The sequence below is a fragment of the Vulpes lagopus genome, chromosome 10 (genome assembly GCF_018345385.1).
Source record: "Vulpes lagopus strain Blue_001 chromosome 10, ASM1834538v1, whole genome shotgun sequence".
Lineage (NCBI taxonomy): Eukaryota > Metazoa > Chordata > Mammalia > Carnivora > Canidae > Vulpes > Vulpes lagopus.
In genome coordinates this window covers 104912464-104922938 of record NC_054833.1, presented here as the reverse complement: position 1 = coordinate 104922938, position 10475 = coordinate 104912464, and positions in this window count along the sequence as shown.

Below are 10475 nucleotides of genomic sequence, written 5' to 3'. Positions count from 1 at the left end.
AAGCAGGCTCCATGCACCGGGAGCCTGACATGGGATTCGATCCCGGGTCTCCAGGATCGCACCCTGGGCCAAAGGCAGGCGCCAAACCGCTGCGCCACCCAGGGATCCCAATAAATAAAATCTTAAAAAAAAAACCTATGGAATGGGAAAATAACATTTGCAAATCACATATCCAATAAGGGGCTAATATCCACAATATGTAAGAAAATCATACAACTCAATGCCAAAAGTACAAATAACCTGATTAAATAATGAGAGAAGGATCTAAATAAACCCTTCTAGAAAAAAGAAATTCAAATGGCTAAGAGGTATATGGAAAGGTGTTCAACATCTTTAGTCATCAGGGAAATGCAAATCAAAACCGCAATGAGCTATCATCTTACACCTGTCAAAACTGACTATTATCAAAAAGACAAAAGATAGCAAGTGTTGGTGAGAATGTAGAGGAAAGAGACCTTTGTACACTGCTCATCTGAATATAAATTAGTACAGCCATTATGGAAAACACTATAGATCTTCCTCAAGAAATTAAAAATAGCACTACAATATGGTTTAGGAATCCCACTTTGGGTTTATATCCTAAAAAAACAAAATCAGTACCTTGAAGAGATATCTGCACTCCTATGTCATTGCAGCATTATTCACAATAGCCAAGATATGAAAATATCCTCAATGTCTTTTGAAGGATAAGTTTTTTATCCATTCATATAGATGAAATATTGGCTTTAAAAAAAAAGGAAATCCTGCCATTTGCAACAACATGGGTGGAGCTAGAGGACATTTGCTAAGTGAAATAAGGAAGACACGGAAAAAGAAATACTGCGTGATCTCACTTACATGTGGAATCTAAAGTAGACTCACAGAAACAGAGAAAAGAATGGTAGTTGCCATGGGCTACATGAAGGAGATATGGGGTAATATTAGTCAAGGTTACAAAATTTCAGTTAAGCAAGATGAGTAAGTTCTGGAGTTCTAATGTTCAGCTTGGTGAGGATAGTTAACAATACCATATCTTAAACTTGAAATTTGTGAAGATAGATCTTAAATTAAATCTCAGTGTGCACACACAGTAACTATGGGATGTAGAGATGTTGGATATGCTAATTATCTTGTTCTGTTGATCTTTTCACAATACGTACACATATCAAATCATCAGGTTGTACACTTTAAATATATATAATTTTTAAAATAAATTTATTTTTTATTGGTGTTCAATTTACCAACATACAGAATAACACCCAGTGCTCATACTGTCAAGTGCCCTCGCCCAGTGCCCGTCCCCCATTCACCCCCACCCCCCACCCCCGTCCTCCTCCCCTTCCACCACCCCTAGTCCGTTTCCCAGAGTTAGGAGTCTTTTTGTTCTGTCTCCCTTTCTGATATTTCCCACACATTTCTTCTCCCTTTCCTTGTATTCCCTTTCACTATTATTTATATTCCCCAAATGAATGAGAACATATAATGTTTGTCCTTCTCTGATTGACTTACTTCACTCAGCATAATACCCTCCAGTTCCATCCACGTTGAAGCAAATGGTGGGTATTTGTCGTTTCTAATGGCTGAGTAATATTCCAGTGTATACATAAACCACATCTTTATCCATTCATCTTTCAATGGACACCGAGGCTCCTTCCACAGTTTGGTTATTGTGGACATTGCTGCTATAAACATCGGGATGCAGGTGTCCCGGCGTTTCATTGCATCTGTATCTTTGGGGTAAATCCCCAACAGTGCAATTGCTGGGTCGTAGGGCAGGTCTATTTTTAACTCTTTGAGGAACCTCCACACAGTTTTCCAGAGTGACTGCACCAGTTCCCATTCCCACCAACAGTGTAAGAGGCTTCCCTTTTCTCTGCATCCTCTCCAACATTTGTTGTTTCCTGCCTTGTTAATTTTCCCCATTCTCACTGGTGTGAGGTGGTATCTCATTGTGGTTTTGATTTGTATTTCCCTGATGGCAAGTGATGCAGAGCATTTTCTCATGTGCATGTTGGCCATGTCTATGTCTTCGTCTGTGAGATTTCTCTTCATGTCTTTTGCCCATTTCATGATTGGATTGTTTGTTTCTTTGGTGTTGAGTTTAATAAGTTCTTTATAGATCTTGGAAACTAGCCCTTTATCTGATACGTCATTTGCAAATATCTTCTCCCATTCTGTAGGTTGTCTTTTAGTTTTGTTGACTGTATCCTTTGCTGTGCAAAAGCTTTTTATCTTGATGAAGTCCCAATAGTTCATTTTTGCTTTTGTTTCTTTTGCCTTCGTGGATGTATCTTGCAAGAAGTTACTGTGGCTGAGTTCAAAAAGGGTGTTGCCTGTGTTTTCCTCTAGGATTTTGATGGAATCTTGTCTCACATTTAGATCTTTCATCCATTTTGAGTTTATCTTTGTGTATGGTGCAAGAGAGTGGTCTAGTTTCATTCTTCTGCATGTGGATGTCCAATTTTCCCAGCACCATTTGTTGAAGAGACTGTCTTTCTTCCAATGGATAGTCTTTCCTCCTTTATTGAATATTAGTTGACCATAAAGTTGAGGGTCCACTTCTGGGTTCTCTATTCTGTTCCATTGATCTATGTGTCTGTTTTTGTGCCAGTACCACACTGTCTTGATGACCACAGCTTTGTAGTACAACCTGAAATCTGGCATTGTGATGCCCCCGGATATGGTTTTCTTTTTTAAAATTCCCCTGGCTATTCGGGGTCTTTTCTGATTCCACACAAATCTTAAAATAATTTGTTCTAACTCTCTGAAGAAAGTCCGGGATTTTGATAGGGATTGCATTAAATGTGTAAATTGCCCTGGGTAACATTGACATTTTCACAATATTAATTCTGCCAATCCATGAGCATGGAATATTTTTCCATCTCTTTGTGTCTTCCTCAATTTCTTTCAGAAGTGTTCTATAGTTTTTAGGGTATAGATCCTTCACCTCTTTGGTTAGGTTTATTCCTAGGTATCTTATGCTTTTGGGTGCAATTGTAAATGGGATTGACTCCTTAATTTCTCTTTCTTCAGTCTCATTGTTAGTGTATAGAAATGCCACTGATTTCTGGGCATTGATTTTGTATCCTGCCACGCTGCCAAATTGCTGTATGAGTTCTAGCAATCTTGGGGTGGAGACTTTTGGGTTTTCTATGTAGAGTATCATGTCATTGGCGAAGAGGGAGAGTTTGACTTCTTCTTTGCCAATTTGAATGCCTTTAATGTCTTTTTGTTGTCTGATTGCTGAGGCGAGGACTTCCAGTACTATGTTGAATAGCAGTGGTGAGAGTGGACATCCCTGTCTTGTTCCTGATCTTAGGGGAAAGGCTCCCAGTGCTTCCCCATTGAGAATGATATTTGCTATGGGCTTTTCGTAGATGGCTTTTAAGATGTTGAGGAATGTTCCCTCTATCCCTACACTCTGAAGAGTTTTGATCAGGAATGGATGCTGTATTTTGTCAAATGCTTTCTCTGCATCTAATGAGAAGATCATATGGTTCTTGGTTTTTCTCCTACTAATATGATGAATCACATTGATTGTTTTACAAGTGTTGAACCAGCCTTGTATCCCAGGGATAAATCCTACTTGGTCATGGTGAATAATTTTCTTAATGTATTGTTGGATCCTATTGGCTAGTATCTTGTTGAGAATTTTTGCATCCATGTTCATCAGGGATATTGGTCTGTAATTCTCCTTTTTGGTGGGGTCTTTGTCTGGTTTTGGAATTAAGGTGATGCTGGCCTCATAGAACGAATTTGGAAGTACTCCATCTCTTTCTATCTTTCCAAACAGCTTTAGTAGAATAGGTATGGTTTCTTCTTTAAACGTTTGATAGAATTCCCCTGGGAAGCCATCTGGCCCTGGACTCTTGTGTCTTGGGAGGTTTTTGATGACTGCTTCAATTTCCTCCCTGGTTATTCACCTGTTCAGGTTTTCTATTTCTTACTGTTCCAGTTTTGGTAGTTTGTGGCTTTCCAGGAATGCGTCCATTTCTTCTAGATTGCCTAATTTATTGGCGTATAGCTGTTCATAATATGTTTTTAAAATCGTTTGTATTTCCTTGGTGTTGGTAGTGATCTCTCCTCTCTCATTCATGATTTTATTAATTTGAGTCTTCTCTCTCTTCTTTTTAATAAGGTTGGCTGATGATTTATCTATCTTATTAATTCTTTCAAAGAACTAACTCCTGGTTCTGTTGATGTGTTCCACAGTTCTTCTAGTCTCAATTTCGTTGAGTTCTGCTCGAATCTTTATTAACTCTCTTCTTCTGCTGGGTGTAGGATCTATTTGCTGTTTTTTCTCTAGCTCCTTTATGTGTAAGGCTAGCTTTTGTATTTGAGTTCTTTCCAGTTTTTGAATGGATGCTTGTATTGCGATGTATTTCCCCCTAGGACTGCTTTTGCTGCATCCCAAAGATTTTGAACGGTTGTATCTTCATTCTCATTAGTTTCCATGAATCTTTTAAATTCTTCCGTAATTTCCTGGTTGACCCTTTCATCTTTTAGCAGGATGGTCCTTAACCTCCACGTGTTTGAGGTCCTTCCAAACTTCTTGTTGTGATTTAGTTCTAATTTCAAGGCATTACGGCCTGAGAATATGCAGGGGACGATCCCAATCTTTTGGTATTGGTTCAGACCCGATTTGTGACCCAGTATGTGGTCTATTCTGGAGAAAGTTCCATGTGCACTTGAGAAGAAAGTGTATTCAGTTGAGTTTGGATGTAAAGTTCTGTAGATATCTGTGAAATCCATCTGGTCCAGTGTATCATTTAAAGCTCTCGTTTCTTTGGAGATGTTGTGCTTAGAAGACCTATCGAGTATAGAAAGAGCTAGATTGAAGTCACCAAGTATAAGTGTATTATTATCTAAGTATTTCTTCACTTTGGTTATTAATTGACTTATATATTTGGCAGCTCCCACATTCGGGGCATATATATTGAGGATTGTTAAGTCCTCTTGTTGGATAGATCCTTTAAGTATAAGATAGTGTCCCTCTTCATCTCTCACTACAGTCTTCGGGGTGAATTTTAGTTTATCTGATATAAGGATGGCTCCCCCTGCTTTCTTTTGAGGACCATTCGAATGGTAAATGGTTCTCCAACCTTTTATTTTCAGGCTGTAGGTGTCCTTCTGTCTGAAATGAGTCTCTTGTAGACAGCAAATAGATGGGTCCTGCTTTTTTATCCAATCTGAAACCCTGCGCCTTTTGATGGGGTCATTAAGCCCGTTCACGTTCAGAGTTACTATTGAGAGATATGAGTTTAGTGTCACCATGATATCTATTCAGACCTTGTTTTTGTGGATTGTTCCACTGAACTTCTTCTTAAAGGGGAATTTTAAGAGTCCCCCTTAAAATTTCTTGCAGAGCTGGTTTGGAGGTCACTATTCACAGACAGGTTCCTGCCTGTCTTCGAAGCTCTTTATCTCTCCTTCCATTTTGAATGAGAGCCTTGCTGGATAAAGTATTCTTGGTTGCATGTTCTTCTCATTTAGGGCCCTGATTATATCCTGCCAGCCCTTTCTGGCCTGCCAGGTCTCTGTGGAGAGGTCTGCTGTTACCCTAATATAATACTCCTCCCCATAAAAGTAGGGATTCCTTGTCTCTTGCTGCTTTAAGGATCTTCTCTTTATCTTTGGAATTTGCAAGCTTAACTATTAAATGTCGAGGTGTTGAATGGTTTTTATTGATTTTCGGGGGGGATCTCTCTATTTCTTGGATCTGAATGCCTATTTCCCTTCCCAGATTAGGAAAGTTTTCAGCTAGGATTTGTTCAAATACATATTCTGGCCCTCTGGCCCTTTCGGCGCCCTCAGGAACCCCAATTAAACGTAGGTTTTTCTTCCTCAGGCTGTCGTTTATTTCCCTTAATCTATCCTCATGATCTTTTAATTGTTTGTCTCTTTTTTCCTCAGTTTCCCTCTTTGCCATCAACTTGTCTTCTATGTCACTCACTCGTTCTTCCACCTCGTTAACCCTTGTCGTTAGGACTTCTAGTTTGGATTGCATCTCATTTTATTGATTTTTAATTTCTGCCTGATTGGATCTAAATTCTGCAGTCATGAAGTCTCTTGAGTCCTTTATGCTTTTTTCTAGAGCCACCAGTAGCTGTATAATAGTGCTTCTGAATTGGCTTTCTGACATTGAATTGTAATCCAGATTTTGTAACTCTGTGGGAGAGAGGACTGTTTCTGATTCTTTCTTTTGAGGTGAGGTTTTCCTTCTAGTCATTTTGCTCAGTGCAGAGTGGCCAAAAGCAAGTTGTATTGGGAAAAGGAGAAAAAGAGAGGAGAGAAAGAAGGAAAGAAGAGAGAAAAAGAAAAAAGAAAAAAGAAGAAAAAGAAAGAAGAAAAAGAAAGAAGAAAAAGAAAGAAAGGAAAATAAAAAGGTGGGGGAAGCAAACAGAAAAAAAAAACAGGGGGGAGTATCTTCTGATTCTGTATACTTTAAGTCCCTCGACTTCCCCTGGAACCGGTCCGTCTAGCTGGTCTTCTGGGGAAGGGGCCTGCTGTGCTGATTTTCAGGTGTTAGCACTTGGGGGAGCTGCTCTGCCCCTGCCTGGTGCAGGGCTCAGTGGGGGTTGTTCACCCGGTGAGGCTCCAGGAGGAACAGCCACAGTGGCAGCGGCCAGCTCTGCAGCCCTGGAGTCAGCTCCCGCAGTAGCTCCGGGGCTCTCCGTCTGCAGGGCCTGGAGGCTCCGGGGCGGGCCGCTGATCTGCTCAGCTCGGGGCAGGAGCGTCCTTGCTGTCCTGGGCCCTCCCGGCCTCTGCCTGTCCCGGGGGAGGCCGGATCCTGGGCTGTGTCCTGGCGCCCTGTGTTCGGGGGCCTGAGCTGTTGGATTCGCTCCCGCCCCGCAGCCCCCTCCACTGAGCCTCCCCCGAGCCCCTCCGAGCTGCTCTGGGTCCCGCCGTGCGCTGCAGCCCTTAGGGAGCTCGGCGCACTCTCCCGGGGCGCAGGTGTCTGTTAGTGTCCCCGGGAGCCGAGGGCATCCCCGCCCCCCTGGATCCTGCTCTAACTCCCTGCGGGCCCCTTTCCGCCCGGGAAGGTTGGTGCAGCTCCTGCTCCTCCGGGACGGGGCTCTCCTGTCCTGGGGACACTCGCCCTGGCCTCAGCCCGGCTCCTCGTGGGGCCCCTCCCCCTTGGAGGCCTTTTGTTTCTTTATTTCTTTTTCCCTGTCTTCCTACCTTGAGAGAAGCGCGAACTCTTCTCACTGTAGCATTTCAGCTATTCTCACTTTAAATCTCAGGCCGAATTCATAGAATTTCAGGATAATTTGAAGGTTATCTAGGTAATTTGGTGGGGACAGGTGATTTGGGGACCCTACTCTTCCACCATCTTGCCCCTCTTCATATATAATTTTTATATGTCAAAAATATCTAAATAGAGTTGTTTAAAAACAAAACAGATGAGCATAGGGGAAGGGAAAGAAATATAAAAAAATAAGATGAAAACAGAGAAGGAGGCAAACCATAAGAAACCCTTAACTATAGGAAAGAAACTGACAGTTGCTAGAGGGGTGGTAGGTGGGGATACTGGGAAATTGGGTAATGGTCATTAAGGAGGGTACTTGATAGGGGATCCCTGGGTGGCTCAGTAGTTGAGCGTCCGCCTTCAGCCCAGGGCATGATACTGGAGTCAGGGATCCAGTGCCACGTCGGGCTCCCTGCATGGAGCCTGCTTCTCCCTCTGCCTGTGTCTTTCCCTCTCTCTCTCCCCTCTCTCTCTCTCTCTCTCTCTCTCTCTGTGTGTGTGTCTCTCATGAAAGAATAAAATCTTTAAAAAAATAAAATAAATTTTAAAAAAAAGGAGGATACTTGATAAAATGAGCACTGGGTGTTATGTGCAACTGATGAATCACTAAAGTCTACCCCTGAAACTCACAATACAGTATGTTAACTAATTGAATTTAAATTAAAAAATTAAAAAGAAAAAAACAGAGTAGAAGAGAATATTGAAGCCTGTTGGCCCAGAAAATATACTTCTAAAAATTTGTCCTTAGAGGAATCCCTGGGTGGCACAGTGGTTTGGTGCCTGCCTTTGGCCCGGGGTGCGATCCTGGAGACCCCGGATCGAATCCTACGTCGGGCTCCCTGCATGGAGCCTGCTTCTCCCTCTGCCTGTGTCTCTGCCTGTCTCTCTCTGTGTGACTATCATGAATAAATAAATAAAATCTTTAAAAAAATTTTTTAATTGTTGTCTTCTTTCAATACCAAATGTTTAAAGGGGAGAGACATTTGGGTTATTCTCTCTCTCCAAATGTCTAAAAACAGAAAATGAATTTTTTAAAAAAGATTTTATTAATTTATTCATGATCGACATAGAAAGAGCGAGAGGGGCAGAGACACAGGCAGATGGAGAAGCAGGCTCCATGCAGGGAGCCCAAGGCGGGACTCGATCTTGGAGCTCCAGGATCATTCCCTGGGCCAATGGCAGGCACTAAACCGCTGAGCCACCCAGGGATCCCCCAGAAAAGGAATTAAATAAATTATGGGACTCATTCAAAAGAAGGAGAAGGAGGAGAAGGTAAAGGTGGACAAGTGGACAAGGAGAGGAAGAAGAACTTATCTAGGCAACTTTCAGGCACCAGTCTCCCTGGCCCTTCCAACTTCAGGAGCTACAGTTCAGGTTCTCTAAAACACTTTCTCTCTTCCCACTCTGCTTTATCTCAAGGAAGCATCAAATCTGCAAGTGTCTTCACTTAGCATCCACACAGGAGAGATGCTTATGAGACATTAAGTTCCCCTCTAGGAAGCACTTCATCCCTCTCCTAATCTTTATTGGTTTGGGAGATGGAATAGGGAAGACACAATACTCTCTCACTAGCAAACCGATTACTCTCCTCTCTATCCTCCTTTTTTCTCTCTCTGCCTTTCTCTCTCCCCCTCTTCTCCCTCCTTCCTTCCCTTCTCTCTTTCCCTCAAGCTTTCCTATAAATATGCTGGAGAAGGATAGTGGGGTACAAAATGCAGAACCAGCTTTTTTCCCTTCTGGGGTGTGTGTCTCTGTGTGTGTGTGCACCCACAGGAGAAAGCGCCAAAATAGTTTTGCTATCTCTAAGAAAGTCTTAAAGATAAGTCTAGTTCTTTTCTTTTATTGTGTAGCTACTCTCCACCCATTGCCCCTGGCTGCACTTCTGAGACCCAGAAAAATTTCCTGTTAGTATTTTACTACAAATGTAAATAGATTTATTCACATTTTTAAGAATAGAGATTATCAGATCAGATAAAATAACAAAATTTTGCTATTTACTGATCACAAAATATATATTAAAGCAAAAATGCATAGAAATGTTGAGGATAGAGCAGCCTGGATGGCCCAGCAGTTTAGCACCACCTTTAGCCCAGGGCCTGATCCTGGAGACCCAGGATCAAGTCCCACGGGCTCCCTGCATGGATCCTGCTTCTCCCTCTGCCTGTGTCTCTGCCTCTGTGTGTGTGTGTGTGTCTCTCATGAATAAATAAATAAAATAAAAATAAAAAATGTTGAGGATAAAAGGGTAATAAGGATTTCTCAGCTAAATGCTAAAAGGTAATTTTGCTGGATTAATAGCAATAAAATAGAATTTTAGGTAAATGGCCTTAGGAGGAACAAAGCACAATAGTATAAGAGAGAATACTCAGCTTTCTGAGTTGACATTCATGAACTTTAAATAAATACAGAAAGATTACTCAATAGCAAGAAGAATTTAACAAAACTATAGTAATAGTGGGAGATTTTAATACAACTCTGTCACAAACTAGTATTGTAGAGAGTCAAAACAAAGAAAGGATATGAGAAATTTAAACAACAAAATTAATAAGCCTTTTTTGGTTGGTAAATACAAGTGCTTCTATCCTCATACAGAATACATATTCTTTTCAGGTACACACACAAAAAAAATATAAAATTTGAACATGTATTATTAGATGACAAAGTAAACCTCAACAAAGTTTGTACAATTTTTTTCTCTCTATATCGAAATTAAATTAGAAATCAACAATTACAAATAATAGCAAAAAAGGCTTATATGTTTAAAAGTCCATAGATTGCTCATTAATAATTTGTGACTTAAAGCAAAACCACAAAGGAAATTTTAAAATACCTAGATCTGAATTAAGATTAAAGTAGTACATATTAAAATTTATGTACTATAACTAAATGATAGACATTACAGCTTTAAATGTACAGAGCTTTGTGCCATCTCAGCCTCTCAGTAACTAATGTTGGGTGGACCAGACCTTGTGGTTCATAGTATGATTGCAAGACATTCTTCAGCAGCAATGATTAGGAAACTGAAAAAATAAAGGTTTATTTCTTTAAAAATCTGGCAGTTGCACAGCACAGCTGGGAACACATGGCAAAGTGGCAGGGAAAAAGAGAGAGAGAGAGAGAGAGAGAGAGAGAGAGATTGAGAAAGAGTATGGGCCTGGGGTTCTGCTGATTGGGGTTGAAGGTGGGGGCCTTGAATTTTGTGGCCTCACTCTTAATTGGTAAACTTTAAACATAAGGGCAGGAATTT